The sequence below is a fragment of the Loxodonta africana genome, chromosome 9 (genome assembly GCF_030014295.1).
Source record: "Loxodonta africana isolate mLoxAfr1 chromosome 9, mLoxAfr1.hap2, whole genome shotgun sequence".
Lineage (NCBI taxonomy): Eukaryota > Metazoa > Chordata > Mammalia > Proboscidea > Elephantidae > Loxodonta > Loxodonta africana.
The window spans coordinates 6,836,754-6,855,735 of record NC_087350.1 but is presented as its reverse complement, the minus strand read 5'-3'; the positions used below and the strand labels follow the sequence as shown (position 1 = coordinate 6,855,735).

The 18,982-nt window shown below is 43.6% G+C and overlaps 1 pseudogene; it reads left to right on the top strand.

Annotated features, from left to right (window-relative positions):
• The first annotated feature begins 425 nt into the window (after positions 1 to 425).
• The window catches only part of LOC100662239 (anomalous homeobox protein-like), a 258,113-nt pseudogene continuing 239,556 nt past the window's right edge, over positions 426 to 18,982 (top strand).

Sequence of the window (18,982 nt, the reverse complement as noted above, 5' to 3'; positions counted from 1 at the left end):
CAGAGACGTGGCACAGCCCCCACCCCTGCACGAAGAGCCAGAGTTCTGTCGGACGTGGCCATCAGCAGAAACTGTAGTAGGAGTGAGAAGCCAGGGGAGGGGTGAACAACAGGCCTTATGGTCTGGGCTCCAGACGACATGTCCCCTGGGAATGACTGGTGTCCGAAAAGTGAGGGGCACTATTGTGGAGACAGCTGTGAGCACAGTGCCTGGCGCACACGGAGTTCGGGAAGGCTTTTCGGGGATTGAAAGGAAATTTTAGTGGCTTCTGACACACCCGTCTCTCTAAGGTGGGTTCTCATGTTCCTCCAAGTGTCTAGGCACAAGGTGACAATGGGGCCACCTGGCTGGTTTGAGGACTGTGCCGAGAGTGTGTGGTCAGCACTGTCCCCACTGTCCCATGTTGCAGCGTGGGCCAGCGCGGGATGCAGAGCTTCCTGAAGCTGCTGAAGGAGAGCTGGGCACCTGCCCACGCCGGCAGAGCTGGTGGACCTTGTAGGAAGGCTGTGCCAGGACCTCCGGGATAACCTCACCCAGGTGGAGCCCTTAGTTGGGGCCTTGCTGGGGAGCCCGCTCCACCTGTACCTGCTGGACAGGGAGGACATGGTCCTGGTCTGTGTGCTTGTCCTGGCCCAGAAGGAGCAGGACTAGGCAGCCTGCAGGCTCCTGGATTTAGGGCAGACCTGCGGGGTGGGGGTCCAGAGCAGGGGAGCCCAAAAGTCAGCCAGAGTCCGGAGCCCAAAGGGAAAACCTTCTCTTCCCCACCTCCATTCACTCAGCTCTGGTTAGCCTGGTGATCTGATGTAAAAGCATTCATTTATCACGTATTTCCTGAGCGGCAGCCCTGTGCCAGGCACTCAGACAGTTAATGAAAAGAGTGAGAGAGTCAAAACGAACAATGTCACATCTTAAGTGTTAACACTCTAGTCAGTGGGACAAATGGGGAATGAGTTCCAGGACTTTGATCCCTTATCCAAAACTCTAAAAGCCAGGAGTGTCTTTGAAACTCATCTGGTGGCACATTCAGCCTAAACTTACCTGGCAGCAAACCCTGACCTGTGTTGGTGCAAAGCTGTTTATGGTCTTTACTTATCCACGAACTGTACTGTTTTACGTTTTGCTTCATAAATAAGAGTACGTCCGATTATAGGATGTGGGCCAGATCATGCTGTGGCGGTGCATGAAACATATCTCCCATCACTTCCCCAAATCTGAAAAACCTTCCATTCCAAAATCCATCTGGCCCAAAGAGTTTTGAATAAGGGATTGTGGGTTTATTTCCCACCCCTCCCACAGTAGTTAAGAGCTACGGCAGTCAAGTCCACCAGCCATTCCTTGGAAACCCAATTGGGGCAGTTCTACTGTGCCCCACAGGGTCACTATCAGTCAGAGTTGACGCGGTGGCAGTGGGTTTGCTTCAGTTTGTTTTTCACCTCATAATATAAAATATAACCATGCATAACTCATGTTGAGTCTGCCTTTAGGAATGCCTCAGTTCCATCCTGTTCTTTCTGTGCAGTGTCCTGCTGCCTGCTCCCCTACACTCTCTTCAGTCCCCTTCAGTCTGTTCTTCAGGCAGCAGCCGGGGGTTTTTTATAACTACAGATGGGACCGTGGCACGTGCCCGCTGCATGGCTCTGGCACCTGTGGCCACCCTGCTTGCCATCCAGTCCCATCTCCCCTCATTTCCTCTGCAGAGACTGTGCTGGGTTAACTCTATATCCTGGACATATTTCCATGTCACAATATAGAGAATTTTTAATCCTTGAACAGAAGATCATGGCTTGGGTGTGCACTGATCAATTGCTATATCAGTATCCTAAACCCCGTACTGTTCTGAGATGCTTCATGCAGTGGTCTTTGGTTGAGTCTGCAGAAAATACTCCAAGTCCCTTCTGGCAGCCCAGAACAGCAACACCCAGCAAGAAATGTCCAAGGGGTAGGTCATTGTTAACATTTTATTATTAGTTTTGGTAGTGGTGGTGGTCATGTCATTGAATAAAGGTCTCAATTCACAAAGAACTGGAGATGATGACAGGGGTCCCATTCACAAATAGACACACCCAGAGCCCAGGACCCTTCCTGCATTCCCACTGGGTTTCTGCTCCTTGGATGAGGATCTAAAAATTTTCCAAGTCCCCGTGTGGAGTCTGAACTGGTCTTCACTGATGTGACAGTCTTGGGAAGGGTGTCCATGGCCTTCCAGAGCTGTCAGATATGTTTCCTAAGTTCACATGGGGGCCTGGCAATCACCTGATCCTCTGGAAACATTTCTTACTGCACTGAGGTGCCAGGAACCACTTGGACCAGCAGAACAATGGGTCAGGGAATAAGATAGAATTGATGGTCTCATAACATGTTTACCAAATTGGACAAGCCTCAATAAGGCCAGGTATTCAAAGAGGAAATAAAGAAATTGTCCTTTTTTCTTTAAGTACAATTCATGAAGGGGAGAAAATTCACAACTCAACCAAGTAAGCAGCTCAACTAGCCAAATTACGCACAGACATAGCATCAGAGGAATTAAGAAGATTAGAGAAGAGTATAATGACAAATTTAATACGCTGCAACAATCCATAGACAAACAGCAAACAGAAATTCAGAAGACTAACTATAAAATTTCAGAATTAGACAACTCAATAGTCAGAGGAGTAGAATTGAGGCAATGGAAGTCAGAATTAGTGAGATTGAAGATAAAGCACTTGACACAAGCATATTTGAGGAAAAATCAGAAACAAGAATTTAAAAGAATGAAGAAACCCTAAGAATTATGTGGGACTCTTTCAAGAGGAATAACCTACAAGTGACTGGAGTGCTAGAACAGGGGAGGGATAACAGAAAATACAGAGAGAATTGTTGAAGATTTGTTGGCAGAAAACTTCCCTGGTATCATGAAAAATGAGAAGGTATCTATCTAAGATGCTCATGGAACACCACCCAGGGTACATCCCAAAAGGAAATCACCAAGACATAATCAAACTTGGCAAAACCAAAGATAAAGACAGAATTTTATGAGTGGCTCAGGATAAACAAAAAGTAACCTACAAATGAGAGTCCATAAGACTAAGCTCAGACTACTCAGCAGAAACGGTGCAGGCAAGAAGGCAATGGGATAACATATATAAAGCCTTGAAGGAGAAAAATTGCCAACCCAGAATTATATATCCAGTAAAACTTTCTCTTAAATATGAGGGCAAAATTAGGACATTTTCGGATAAACAAAAGTTTAAGGAATTTGCAAAATCCAAACCAAAATTACAAGAAATATCAGAGAGAATCCTCCAGTTAGAAAATCGATAACATTGGATAACAACCCAAGACCATAACACAGGACAGAATAACCAGATATTAAACAAGATAGGGAAATCACAGAAATGAATCAAAGCTAAACCCTCAAAACAGGAAGAGAGAGAGATCATTACGTAAAAGACAGCAACATTAAATTTGAAAAAAGGGGCTAAAAATTGTACTCACAGATCTTTCATATGGACAGGAAGTCAAGGAAAGATAAAGAAATAAAAGACTGGTTAAACTTAGAAAAGTAGGGGTAAATATTAAGGTAACCACAAAGGAAATGAACAATCCTACATATCATAATAAAAAACAAAAGAAACATAAGGACTCAGCAGATACAAAAGCAACAGCAATGAAAGAGAGGAAATACATATATATAAAGAAAAACAACTCAGCACAGAAAATTAACTGGAAAAAAAGAAACTGTTAACACACACACACACAAAAGACATCAAAATGACAGCACTGAATTCAGACCTATCAATAATTACACAGAGTTTAAATGGACTAAATGCACCAAAAAGAGACAGAGAGGGGCAGAAAAGATAAAAAAAAAAAAAATCTGTCTACATGCTGCCTACAAGAGACACACCTTAGACTTAAAGAAACAAACTAAAATTCAAAGAATGGAAAAAAATATATCAAGAAAACAACAATAAAAAAAGAGCAGGGATGGCAATATTAATTTCTGACAAAAAATACTTTAAAATCCACCACAAAGGATAAGGATGGACACTATATAATGATTAAAGAGTCAATATACCAGGAGGATATAAACATAATAAACATTCATGCACCCAATGACAGGGCTCCAAAATACGTGAAATAAACTCTAACAGCATTGAAAATTGAGATAGGCAGCTCCACAATAATAGTAGGATACTTCAACACACCACTTTCGGTGAAGAACAGAACATCCAGAAAGAAACTCGATAAAGAAGATCTAAATGCCACAATCAGCCAACTTGACCTCATAGACATATAGAGAACACTCCAGCCAACAGGAGCCAGGTATACCTTCTTTTCCAATTCACATGAAACATTCTCCAGAACAGATCACAGATTAGGTCATAAAGCAAGCCTTAACAGAATCCAATTATCAAAATTTACAAAGCATCCTTTCTGACCGTAGCCATATATGTAGGAATCAATAACAGAAAAAGCAAGGAAAAAGACATCAAACACATGGAAACTGAACAACACCTTGCTCAGAAACAACTGGGTTACAGAAGAAATTAGGATGGAATACAGATATTCATAGAATCAAATAAGAATGAAAACACTTCATACCAGAAACTTTGGGATACAGCAAAAGCAGTGCTCAGAGGTCAGTTTATAGCAATAAACACACACATCCAATAAGAAGAAAGGGTGCAAATCAAAGAATTACCCCTACAGCTGGAAAAAGAGAGCAGCAAAAGAACCCCTTGGGCACCAGAAGAAAGCAAATAAAATTAGAGCAGAATTAAATGAAGCAGAGAACAGAAAAACACTGAAGGAATTAACAAGACCAAAAGCTGCTTTTTGAAAAGATCAACAAAATCAATAAACCATTGTCCAAAGTGACAAAAGAAAAACAGGAGAGAAAGCAAATAACCCGAATAAGAAATGAGATGGGCAATATCACAACAGAACCAACTGAAATGGAAAGAATCAAACAGATTACTATGAAAAATTGTACTCTAACAAATTTGAAAACCTAGAGGAAATGGAAAAATTTCTAGAAACACACCACCTACCGAAACTAACACAGAGATACCCCCAAAAAAAAACCCAAACACACTGCCGCCGAGTCAATACCGACTCATAGCGACCCTATAGGATAGAGTAGAAGTGTCCCATAGAGGTTCCAAGGAGTGCCTGGCAGATTCCAACTGCTGATGTCTTGGTTAGCAGCTGTAGAAGTTAACCACTATGCCACCAGGGTTTCCCAAACAGAGATATGCCAACTAAATAAACTTATAACAAGAGATTGAAAAGCCAAAAAAAAAAAAAAAACAAAAAACTCCCACCGCCCCCCCCGGAAAAAAAAAAAAAAAAAAGCCCTGGCCCTGATGGCTTCACTGGAGAATCCTACCAAACTTTCAGAGAAGATGACGCCACTACTACTAAAGGTATTTCAAAGCATAGAAAAGAATGGAATACTCCCAAAGTCATTTTATGAAGGCAGCATATCCCTCATAGCAAAACCAGGATAAGATACCACAAGAAAAGAATATTACAGACCAATATCCCTCAAGAACTTAGATGTAAAAATCCTCAACAAAATTCTAGCCAATAGAATTCAACAACATATATAAAAAAATAATTCACCATGACCAAGTGGGATTCGTAACAGGTATGCAGGGATGGTTTAAAATTAGAAAATCAATATAACCCCTCACATGAATAAAGCAAAAGGCAAGAACTACATGACATTATCAATTGATGCAGAAAAGGCACTTGACAAAGTCTAACATTCATTCATGATTAAAAACTCTCAGCAAAATAGGAACAAAAGGGAAATTCCTCAACATAATAAAGGGCATTTATACAAAGCCAACAGCAATATCATCCTAAATGGAGAGAGTCTGAAAGCATTCCTTTTAAGAATTCCCCCTGAGAACCGGAAGCAGACAAGGATGCCGTTTATCATCACTCATTCAACGTTGTGCTTGAGGTCCTAGCCAGAGAAATGAGGTTAGAAAAAGAAATAAAGGGCATCTAAATTGGTAAGGAAGAACTAAAAGCATCTGTATTTGCGTATGGTACGGTCTTATACACGGAAAACCCTTAAAGAATACACAAGAAAACTACTGGAACTAATAGAAGAGTTCAGCAAAGTATCAAGACACAAGAAAAACATACAAAATTCAGTTGGAAACTCCAAGAAAGAGAACATCGAACAGGAAATCACCATTTACAATAGCCCCCAAGAACATAAAATATTTAGGAATAAATCTAACCAGCAATTATCAATGATTTTCTCAGTGTAGTTTCCATTGAATATTAACTTTCCCTGTAAACATTGGCATAGCTCTCATTTTTCTATCCCCCTAGGCTTTCAATCTATTCACCATCATACCCTTTCAACAATAGAGGATGTCATCCAGTACCCTGCTGAATTTATCGTAACAGTCATACAAAACTCATGGAAACACTGTTCTTTGGATAACAGCTTTTTAATAAAACAGAAAAGTATATAAACAGAGAAAAACATAAATGAAGAAATATATAAGGTGAGGCTTGAGAGGCATCCCAGTGCAAAGTGCAGGCATCCTCCTGAACACAGATGTTCACTCTCGCCAGCAGTTTTCTGACAGGACACAACTCGGTGAATTTTGGGAACATCAAGAACAGGATACAACTCAGGATCAATATCAGGATCAATGTCAGAATAAGTCTTTGAGCATAACTACTCTGCAAGGGAAGCACAGTCCCCTGAGCTTGGGGAGTGGCCCAGTGCTCTTGGGGTGTGGCCTAGTTTTTACACCACAGCCCTCGCTCCAGGTGTGGCCTTCTGGTCCAAGTGCAGCAGCCCTCTGCTCTTGGGGCCTGGCCTTCTGCTCTCATGGCATAGTCCCAGCTCTCTGAGCACAGTCCCCTGTTCTTGAGGCATGACTCCTGTTCTTGGGTCACAGTTCTCTGCTCTAGGGGCATGGCTCCAGCTCTCGGGGAGGCTCACTGCCCACATCTGTTGCTGTAGTAACCTCTGCTGCCTCTGTTGCAGCTGCTGCAGCTGTTTAAAACCCACTCATTGTTTCTTCTACTTCTGGCACCACTGCAACCACCACCGCCATCACAGCCCCAAGCATGTCACAGCTAATCTCTGCTCCTTCCCTGTCACTGACTTGTCCAGGTCTCAACCTGTAGCATCAGGACAGCTCTGCTCTACAAGAGATCTGTTTCTCTGACAGCTCTTCTCTAAAGCTCAAAATTCAACAATAAGGAAAAAAAATTACAAAATGGGCAAAAGATCTGAACAAACACCTCATGAAAGTAGATATACAAATGACAAATGAGCATCTAAAAAGATCCTCAACATCACACATCTTTAGTGAATTACAAATTTAAAAAGGAGTAAGATACCACTACGCAGTTATTAGAATAACTAGAATCTAAAACACTGACAACATCAAATGCTGGTGAGGATATGGAGCAACAGGAACTCTCATTCACTGCTGGTGGGAATGGCAAAACTGCATAGCTGCTTTGGAAGACCCTCTGGCGGTTTCTTACAAAGCTACACATCAGCTAACCATATTACCCAGAAATCCTGTTCCTTGGTAAACCAAAAACCAAACCAAACCCGTGGCCATCAAGTCAATTCTGACCCATAGTGACCTTATAGGACAGAGCAGAACTGCTCTATAGGGTTTCTAAGGAGTGGCTGGTGGATTAGAATTGCCAACTTTTTGATTAGCAGCCTGAGTTCTAAACCACTGTACCACCAGTGTTCCTATGAACTAATACAAATAAGTTGAAAACATCCTACCATATAAAAAACCTGCATGAATATTTATGGCAGCTATATATTCACTTTTTTTTCACATTTGCCAAAAATTGGAAGCAGCCATTACATCCTTCCACAGATGAATGGATGAACAAACTGTGGAACGTCTATACAAAAAAAAAAATTATTCAACAATAAAAAGAACTGAGCTGTCAAGCCACATCACGACCTGAATGAATCTTAAATGCATATTGTGAAGTGAATGAAGGCACTATGGAAAACACAAAACTAAAGACACAATAAAAAGATCAGTCTGTCAAGGGGCCCAGCCCTACCCCCCCCGAACCCATCCCAAGAGGGAGTCTAGCTGGTTTGCGCGGGCGGCGTAGCTGCGCAGCCGGTGGGAGAAACACCCGGGAGGCAGTGACTGATCTTGGAGCGGGGAGAGCAGCGTCCCAGCCGGGGAGCCGTCCCGCCGGGAGTTTGGCAGGAGGCGGGCAAGGCGCAAGCGTGGGGATCACCTACATTTCCCTAAAACGACCCCGGGGGGGCGCCCAGACGTTCATGAGGGCCACTTTCACCCAGTTCGCGCGAGTGGTGCGGCACATCAGAGGGAGAAATCCCCGGGAGGAAGTGACTGGTCTTGGAGCGGGGAGAGCAGCGTCCCAGCTGGGGAGCCCTCCCGCTGGGATCTTGGTAAGAGCGGGCGGGGTGTGAGCACATTCCCCTGAATAGACCTCGGGGGCGGGTCCAGCTGTCCGTGAGGGCCACGCCCACCCCGTTCGCGCGAGCGGTGTGGTGCACCAGAGGGAGAAATCCCCGGGAGGAAGTGACGGATCTTGGAGCGGGGAGAGTAGCATCCCAGCCAGGGAGCCGTCCTGCCGGGATTCTGGCGGACAGGGGCGGAGCGTGAATGCGGGGATCAGCTCTATATTCCGTGGTGCTACACGCCTAGCTCTCTGACCCCTCCCCCACCCTCCCCAGGCGGCTCCATTAACATCCGAATACCCTGAGCCAGAAGGAGAATTCAGATAGGGATCTGACTGCATTTTTTTTTAGCTGATTACCTGCAAAATCTAGTTTCCCAGTGATGGCTCGGAGACAACAATCCTTATCAAACCACATAAAGAAACAGACCATGACAGCTTCTCCAACCCCCCAAACAAAAGAATCAAAATCTTTCCCAAATGAAGATACAATCCTGGAATTATCAGATACAGAACATAAAAAACTAATTTACAGAATGCTTAAAGATATCACAAATGAAATTAGGTTAACTGCAGAAAAAGCCAAGGAACACACTGATAAAACTGTTGAAGAACTCAAAAAGGTTATTCAAGAACATAGTGGAAAAATTAATAAGTTGCAAGAATCCATAGAGAGACAGCATGCAGAAATCCAAAAGATTAACAATAAAATTACAGAATTAGACAACGCAATAGAAAGTCAGAGGAGCAGACTTGAACAACTAGAATGTAGAGTGGGACTTCTGGAGGACCAGGGAATCGACTCCAACATAGCTGAAAAAAAATCAGATAAAAGAATTAAAAAAAATGAAGAAACCCTAAGAATCATGTGGGACTCTATCAAGAAGGATAACTTGCGAATGATTGGAGTCCCAGAACAGGGAGGGGGGACAGAAAACACAGAGAAAATAGTTGAAGAACTCCAGACACAAAACTTCCCTGACATCATGAAAGACGAAAGGATATCTATCCAAGATGTTCATCGAACCCCATTTAAGATTGATCCAAAAAGAAAAACACCAAGACATATTATCATCAAACTTGCCAAAACCAAAGACAAACAGAAAATTTTAAAAGCAGCCAGGGAGAAAAGAAAGGTTTCCTTCAAGGGAGAATCAATAAGAATAAGTTCAGACTATTCAGCAGAAACCATGCAAGCAAGAAGGGAATGGGACAACGTATATAGAGCACTGAAGGAGAAAAACTGCCAATCAAGGATCATATATCCAGCAAAACTCTCTCTGAAATATGAAGGAGAAATTAAGATATTTACAGATAAACACAAGTTTAGAGAATTTGCAAAAACTAAACCAAGACTGCAAGAAATGCTTAAGGAGATTGTTTGGCATGATGACCAATAATATCAAGTACCAGCACAATACAAGGTCACAAAACAGAACGTCCTGATATCAACACAACTCAAATAGGGAAAGCACAAAAACAAACAAAGTAAGATTAATTCTAAAAAATAAATAAATAAATAAACAAAATAATACACATAACAGGAAATCATGGAAATCAATAGATAAACGATCACAATAATCAAAAAGAGGGACTAAATACAGGAGGCATTGAACTGCCAGATGGAGAGTGATACAAGGCGATATAGAACGATACAAGTTAGGTTTTTACTTAGAAAAATAGGGGTAAATAATAAGGTAACCACAAAAAGGAATATCAATTCCATAACTCAAGAAAAACATAACGACTCAACAAACATAAACTACCTACCTAAACTAACACATTCAGAAGTAGAACAACTAAATAGACCCATGACAAAAAAAGAGATTGAAACGGTAATCAAAAAACTTCCAACAAAAAAAAAGTCCTGGCCCGGACGGCTTCACTGCAGAGTTCTACCAAACCTTCAGAGAAGACTTAACACCACTACTACTGAAGGTATTTCAAAGCATAGAACAAGACAGAATACTACCCAACTCATTCTATGATGCTACCATCTCCCTGATACCAAAACCAGGTAAAGACATTACAAAAAAAGAAAATTTTAGACCTATATCCCTCATGAACATAGATGCAAAAATCCTCAACAAAATTCTAGCCAATAGAATCCAACAACACATCAAAAAAATAATTCACCATGATCAAGTGGGATTTATACCAGGTATGCAAGGCTGGTTTAATATCAGAAAAACCATTAATGTAATCCATCACATAAATAAAACAAAAGATAAAAACCACATGATCTTATCAATTGATGCAGAAAAGGCATTTGACAAAGTTCAACACCCATTTATGATAAAAACTCTTACCAAAATAGGAATTGAAGGAAAATTCCTCAACATAATAAAGGGCATCTTTTTTATGCAAAGCCAACAGCCAATATCACTCTAAATGGAGAGAACCTGAAAGCATTTCCCCTGAGAACGGGAACCAGACAAGGATGCCCTTTATCACCACTCTTATTCAACATCGTACTTGAAGTCCTAGCCAGGGCAATTAGGCTAGACAAAGAAATAAAGGGTATCCAGATTGGCAAGGAGGAAGTAAAGTTATCACTATTTGCAGATGACATGATCGTATACATGGAAAACCCTAAGGAATCCTCCAGAAAACTACTGAAACTAATAGAAGAGTTTGGAAGAGTCTCAGGTTATAAAATAAACATACAAAAATCGCTTGGATTCCTCTACATCACCAAAAAGAACACCGAAGAGGAAATAACCAAATCAATACCATTCACAGTAGCCCCCAAGAAGATAAAATACTTAGGAATAAATCTTACCAAAGATGTAAAAGACCTATACAAAGAAAACTATAAAACTCCGCTACAAAAAATTCAAAAGGACATACTTAAATGGAAGAACATACCCTGCTCATGGATAGGAAGCCTTAACATAGTAAAAATGTCTATTCTACCAAAAGCCATCTATACATATAACGCACTTCCAATCCAAATACCAATGTCATATTTTAAGGGGATAGAGAAACAAATCACTAATTTCATATGGAAGGGAAAGAACCCCCGGATAAGCAAAGCATTACTGAAAAAGAAGAAGAAAGTGGGAGGCCTCACTCTACCTGATTTCAGAACCCATTTTACAGCTACAGTAGTCAAAACAGCCTGGTACTGGTACAATAACAGGCACATAGACCAATGGAACAGAACTGAGAACCCAGATATAAATCCATCCATGTATGAGCAGCTGATATTTGACAAAGGACCAGTGTCAGTTAATTGGGGAAATGATAGTCTTTCTAACAAATGGTGCTGGCATAACTGGATATCCATTTGCAAAAGAATGAAACAGGACCCATACCTCACACCATGCACAAAAACTAACTCCAAGTGGATCAAAGACCTAAACATAAAGACTAAAACAATAAAGATCATGGAAGAAAAAATAGGGACAACCCTAGGAGCCCTAATACAGGGCATAAACAGAATACAAAACATTACCAAAAATGATGAAGAGAAACCAGATAACTGGGAGCTCCTAAAAATCAAACACCTATGCTCATCTAAAGACTTCACCAAAAGAGTAAAAAGACCACCTACAGACTGGGAAAGAATTTTCAGCTATGACATCTCAGACCAGCGCCTGATCTCTAAAATCTACATGATTCTGTCAAAACTCAACCACAAAAAGACAAGCAACCCAATCAAGAAGTGGGCAAAGGATATGAACACACATTTCACTAAAGAAGATATTCAGGCAGCCAACAGATACATGAGAAAATGCTCCCGATCATTAGCCATTAGAGAAATGCAAATTAAAACTACGATGAGATTCCATCTCACACCAACTAGACTGGCATTAATCCAAAAAACACAAAATAATAAATGTTGGAGAGGCTGCGGAGAGATTGGAACTCTCATACACTGCTGGTGGGATTGTAAAATGGTACAACCACTTTGGAAATCCATCTGGCGTTATCTTAAACAGTTAGAAATAGAACTACCATACAACCCAGAAATCCCACTCCTAGGAATATACCCTAGAGATACAAGAGCCTTCACATAAACAGACATATGCACACCCATGTTTATTGCAGCTCTGTTTACAATAGCAAAAAGCTGGAAGCAGCCAAGATGTCTGTCAACGGATGAATGGGTAAATAAATTGTGGTATATTCACACAATGGAATACTACGCATCGATAAAGAACAGTGACGAATCTCTGAAACATTTCATAACATGGAGGAATCTGGAAGACATTATGCTGAGCGAAATGAGTCAGAGGCAAAAGGACAAATATTGTATAAGACCACTATTATAAGATCTTGAGAAATAGAAAAAACGGAGAAGAACACATACTTTTGTGGTTACAAAGGGGGGAGGGAGGGAGGGAGGGAGAGGGTTTTTTATTGATCAATCAGTAGATAAGAACTGCTTTGGGTGAAGGGAAAGACAACACACAATACAAGGAAGGTCAGCCTAATTGGACTGGACTAAAAGCAAAGAGGTTTCCGGGATAAAATGAAAGCTTCAAAGGTCAGCGGAGCAGGGGCTGGGATCTGGGGAACTTGGTTTGAGGGGACTTCTAAGTCAACGGGCAAAATAATTCTCTTATGAAAACATTCTGCATCCCACTTTGAATTGTGGCGTCTGGGGTCTTAAATGCTAACAAGCGGCCATCTAAGATGCATCAGTTCGTCTCAACCCACCTGGAGCAAAGGCAAAGGAAGAACACCAAGGCTACACGACAACTAAGAACCCAAGAGACAGAAAGGGCCACATGAACCAAAGACCTACATTATCCTGAGACCAGAAGAACTAGTTGGTGCCCGGCCACAATCAATGTCTGCCCTGCTAGGGAGCACAACAGACAACTCCTGAGGGAGCAGGAGGCCAATGGGATACAGACCCCAAATTCGCATAAAAAGACCATACCTAATGATATGAAAGCGACTAGAGGAATCCCAGAGACAATGCTCCCCAGAACTTTTGATGGCACAGGACAGGAACCATCCCCGAAGACAACTCATCAGGCATGAAAAGGACTGGTCAGCAGGGGGGAGAGATGCTGATGAAGAGTGAGCCAATTAAATTAGGTGGACACTGGAGAGTGTGTTGGCAACTCTTGACTGGAGTGGGGATGGGAAGATAGAGAGAGAGGGAAGATGGCAAAATTGGCACGAAACGAGAGACTGAAAGGGCTGACTCAATAGGGGGAGAGCAAGTGGGAGAAGGGAGTAAGATGTATGTAAACCTATATGTGACAGACTGATTGGAATGGTAAATGTTCACTTGAAGCTTAATAAAAATGAATTAAATAAATAAATAAATAAAAGGCTTATTATGAGAATAAAACGGGGGAAAAAAAAAAAAGATCAGTCTGTGACAGGCGTTTGGGGGCATGGAAGTTAAGGTCTCTGCCACACACGCCCATGCTGGGCTGACCCTGTCTACTACAGCTGGGAGCAAATTTACTAGAGAAGCTGGCTGTCTAGGGTATAGTTTCTGGAAGAGAAGGACAAGGTTGTGAGACATGACATTTGCCCACCTGAGGGACCCCTCTAGGCATTCAGGGCACACTGGGGAGTCCCCATCAGGTCCAAGGAGGAAGGGTGAGGACACCTAACACCTATTGGGGGGTGTTAACTATCAGCTCAGGTGGAGCACTGGCTTTTGGCTGGTTCAGCACCTGGTACATGCAGTCCACTTCATTGCAGGTCCTGGGGCACACAGCCTGCCATCATGGGCTACTTCCAGAGGGGGAACAAAGACGATGGTGAAAACATGGGTGATCGAGGCAACCTGGGGGGTAAATGTGGTGTTTGCACAAAGACGGGGGCTCCCTGGGGTAAGAAAGGGACATTTAAGGCACATAAGGGAGCAGGTGCAGAGGTCCTGAGGCAGGAGTGGGTGGAGTGCATAAGCAGCGAGAGTAGTTGAGTAGCTGCAGACAAGGACTGAGGCCATTCAGGGCCAAGGTGAGGAGTGTATCTCAGAGTGAGACAGTAGCCAGCTGTTATTCAAAAAGCAGCAGAAAGTGCACCGAAGGCCTCCCTTAGACACCTGTATGCCTACCCTGCACAGTCCCGAAAGGTGCTCAGTATCTACGTAGGGAACATGGGGACCTGAAGGAGCCTTTGGGTGCTGCCACTGCTCACCATCAGGCCTGCTCTCTGCCCTAAAGACTGGGTTGTTCTGGGCCTCAGTTTCCCCACTGTGCAGAGCAACCGTGTCTGTGATTAGTTCTACTACTGTGAGAAGATCACAGGCCATTGACCTCAAGGGATGTTAGCAGAGACAGCTGAGTTCCACTCCACATTCGCTGAGCCTCACAAGAAGAAAAAGAGGACACCAGGCCCAGACAATACTCGTCTCCCTGCACAGTCCTGAATGCGTTTCCTTGAAATTCTCAGGAAAAAAAGCCCTTTGCCAGTTGGGCGAGAACTCCAGCAAGGCTCCTGGGCAGGATTCTTCTGACGGTGGCCACCAGGCTACGTCTTGCCCTCAGTCCAGGTTGGGGCGATTCAGACTCACAGAACACTACCCTCAAAGTCAGCCAGCAGCAGCAGCATCTGGGAATGCATTAGAATGCACGTTCTCAGGCCCCACCCCAGACTCCTGCATCAGAAATTCGGGTGCGGAGCAGCTTCTGTGCAATAAAAACCCCTCCAGAGGATTCTCATATTCACTCAGGTCTCAGAACCACCAACTTGAGTAAACCCTTCAGCTTTCAGATGGGGAAACTGAGGCCCAGGGGGATGAGACAACTGATCAGGAAAGCCTAATTATCCTTCCAAGTTCAGCCCAGGTGCTGCCACCTCCAGGAAGCATCCCTGGGTCAATGCCTAGACTGCTGATCCAGGGACAGAAGTGGACAGCACAGTCACCACATCCAGCCAAGGGCAGAGTTTGGTAACCATGCTCAGACTGACATAACGAATGTGGGCTGAGGACACTCTGGATCACTCAGTGCATGCCTAGGGACATGCCTGCCTCCCCTGGTGACCCAATACCGGGCACTTCACCTGATGCTCATATATTGAAGAGTGCCTTCCCCAAGACAGCACAGTCTGGGTTCAAAGGTGACCCTCAGACTCCAACTTTGTCAATTGGGCCTGCAGACCCCCATCTAGATTCTGGGGTCATCAGAGAAGGTGTTCTCTGAGCCACTGGCCACTCCTGCTGTGGAGGCAGCAGGGTGCTCTGGTCAGGAGTTGCTAAGGGTGGTTGTGGGGGCCTTTGCTGGACACGGACCCATACCTCACCATCCCCTTTACAGGTGAGATTTGTATGCTCAGGGTGAAGTCACCTGTCTGGAGACAGTGAGCCACAGACCACCCAGCCCAGCCAGCTGCCTCAGAACCCAGTGACATCATCCAGTCCAGGACAAGTCACTCTGCACGCTACTCCTCCCCAGCAGCCCCCAACATGGTAGGTCCTTGGCCCCCAGGAAAAGTGCCCCGCCTGCAGGAAAAGTGCCCCACCCCCATGCCTGCTCCTGCAGGAGCAGCCAGGGGAGGCTGTGTCCCCAGCGTGTGGCTGAGGCCTCTCCCTTGACAGGGATTTCCCAGCTACACAGGAGCAGGTGTGTGGTCCCTACTGGTGATGTTTAAAATGACACCAATATAAACGTACAAAGCACGTACATAATGCACATGTAACACCTGGTCACTTACAGTCAAGCTAGGTGCAGAGTTTACCCTGAGGGACTTGGGGAAGGAGAAGACTTTCACTTTCTGTTTTCACATTTGTGTACCATTTGATGAGTTTTCCACAAAGCACATGCATTTTGTTATTTTTTAAATAACTTTTTTTTTTTTTTTTTAGTGCAAGAGGTTGACATTTGAAACCAGCATTTCTGATATAGGAACATTAATAAGGGCCAGTTCCCTAGAAGAAAGGGTTGGGCTGGCCAAGAAGGCATGGGCAGCTGGCCTGGACCTGCACAAGGTGGGTGGCTGCAGGGATTTAAGTCCTCAGTGAACACTGTCGGTGTGTGGAGGACAGGGTAGGGAGGAGTGCTGGAAAGGGTGCCAAACACAGATCTGGACAGATAGAAACTCACCGCCGGAAATCTTTCCTCAAAGCAGAGGGCTTCCAGGTCAGCAGGAAACTGTGCAAGTGGGACATGGGCGGAGAAGTGAAGGGGTAGGGCATGGACAGTGAACAGGCCTGGGCAGGAAAATTGTTTGAATTGGGTGGGGCCCATGCCTGGTCAGGGCCTGGATCGGAGGTGGGGTCAGTATGGGGCAGGGCTTAATCTTTCTCCTACCACCCCCACCCCTGCAGGCCCCCCTGATGTTCCAGGTCTGCAAATCCTTAAGCCCAACAGAACTGGATCCTTATCTTTCTCATCTATCAGAATCTCTTTGGTGTCCTATGAATCAGGGATGCTGCCTGCCTATTTTTAGTTAATGTCTGAAACAATTTAGGGTCAAAGATTAGTATTGTGTGGCCCACGTATATTGAAAGCTTAGACATTTTCCTCGTAAATGGTGAAAAATGTTAAATAAAGGCCTTTCTGAGGGCAGGTAGAAGCTTGTGCTCTGTGTGCAAGTAAGGCCGGTGTGTCTCAGACTTTGGGGCACTGGGACTTCCATGCAGACCTCATGTGGGGTAATGGAGGGATTCTAGGCAGTCCTTAGAAAAACTGCGGCACTATGGAACTAGTCTTATTTTCAGGAGAAACTACAGTCCCAGGTAAGCATAGTGGTTGTAGGATGGCGTTTTCATGAGGGCCACTCAGCCTGATGAGTAGGGGCCCCTTAATGTAGACAGCACTGTGAGCCCACGTCTTTCTTGGGTAATAACTGCCCCTTCCTCCTCAGGCTGCTCCCCTGGACCTAGTACAAGTGAACAACTAGTGGCCTGTCAAGGGTTGAATTATGTCCACCTAAAAATGTGTGTTATCAACTTGGTAGGCCGTGATTCCCACTATTCTCTGGTTGTCCTCTATTTTGTGATTGTAATTTTATGTTAAAAGGATTAGGGTAGGGTTGTAACACCCTTACCAGGTCATATCCCTGATCCAATGCAAAGAGAGTTTCACTGGGATGTGGCCTGCACCACCTTTCATCTCTCAAGAGATAAATGGGAGGGAAGCTAGCAGAGAGGGGGGACCTCACACCACCAAGAAAGCAGCATCAGGAGCAGAGTGCGTACTTTGCACCTGGGGACCCTGAGCCTGGGAAGCTGTTCGACCAGGGGAAGACTGAGGATGAGGACTTTCCTCCAGACCCAACAGAGACAGAAAGCCCTTCCCTGGAGCTGATGCCCTGAATTTGGACTTTTAGCCCAATTTATTGTGAGAAAATAAATTTTTCTTTGTTAAAATCATAATTTGTGGTATTTCTGTTACAGCAGCACTAGATAACCAAGGCACAGCCTGAGTGTCAGAACATTAGTGGGTCACTATGATACAGGAATTGACTCGATGGCAACAGGTATACAGACAGAGAGCAGAAATGTGGTGAGTTCTCCAGGAGAGCAATGGAATAGGGTGTCCAGGTACAGGGCTGGGAGACAGGGTCAGGTAGCAGTGTCTTAGAGTTGGGGTGACCCATGTGAGGGAAAGACGTTACTCATTTCTAAGAATGAGGAAATAGAGACAGCAAGTCTAGTAATCTCTTCTTGGTCGCGTAGCTAAGTAAAGGGGTCGGCAGGAAATTCACTCCATAAGTCTCCTCCACAGGGGTCCCTAAGCACAAATGGGACTGAGAAGCCACAAGGGAAAAGTGGTTTGAGACTCACGTCTCACCCATTAGGTATTCTCTTGTGGGGTCCTTGTCCCCTCCGCTCCCCTCCTTGTGAAGTACATCATGGCTCCCAAATGAAGTAAAACCAGTGCTAGTGATAACAGAGCCAGAGGCAAAGGAGAAATACTGATTTGGAAGTGAAAGAAAAGGTTATTAAACAACAAGAAGGTGGAAAATCACAGACTGTTACTGGTCATAATTTAGGCATGCTTGCACAACATCCAAATCACATAACGTCCTATTTCACAAGCATATTGTGGACATTAAGTGGCACATGACTGTAAAGGCAAAAAAGTAAAAACTCAGTACTTTACTGAATAAGCTTTTAGTTAGTAATTCTACTAGTATTATGATTTTGGGCTATTTCAATATTAATAGGAATGAACTTTTTTTTACTAATAGAAAAGAGACACAAATATAAATAGAAAGTGACAAAATTTGCCCACTTACACCATTTACCCCGTGAATATTTCATGCTTCAGCCTAATAAGTCAGCCTTGAGCAAACATTTCTAAAAAAATTAGTATTCTTGCCTAAAACCCATCTTTCTGCCCCATTTTTGCTTGCCAATTTCCTCTTACTTTCCAGTGCCCCTTGTCACCCATACTCATTAAAAAAGACCTAGCCTCACCTTACTCTCTGGAGTTGAACTCGGAGTTATGCTGACATCTTTCTTATAGCAATAGCCTGAATAGTCTAGAAAGTCTAGTTTCCCTATTTAACATTGTCCAGCAGAATTTCTTTTACATCAAAAGCATTATAATCATTGTCATGGATTGAATTATTTCCCCCAAAAAATGTGTGTATCAACTTGGCCATGATTCCCAGTACTGTGTGG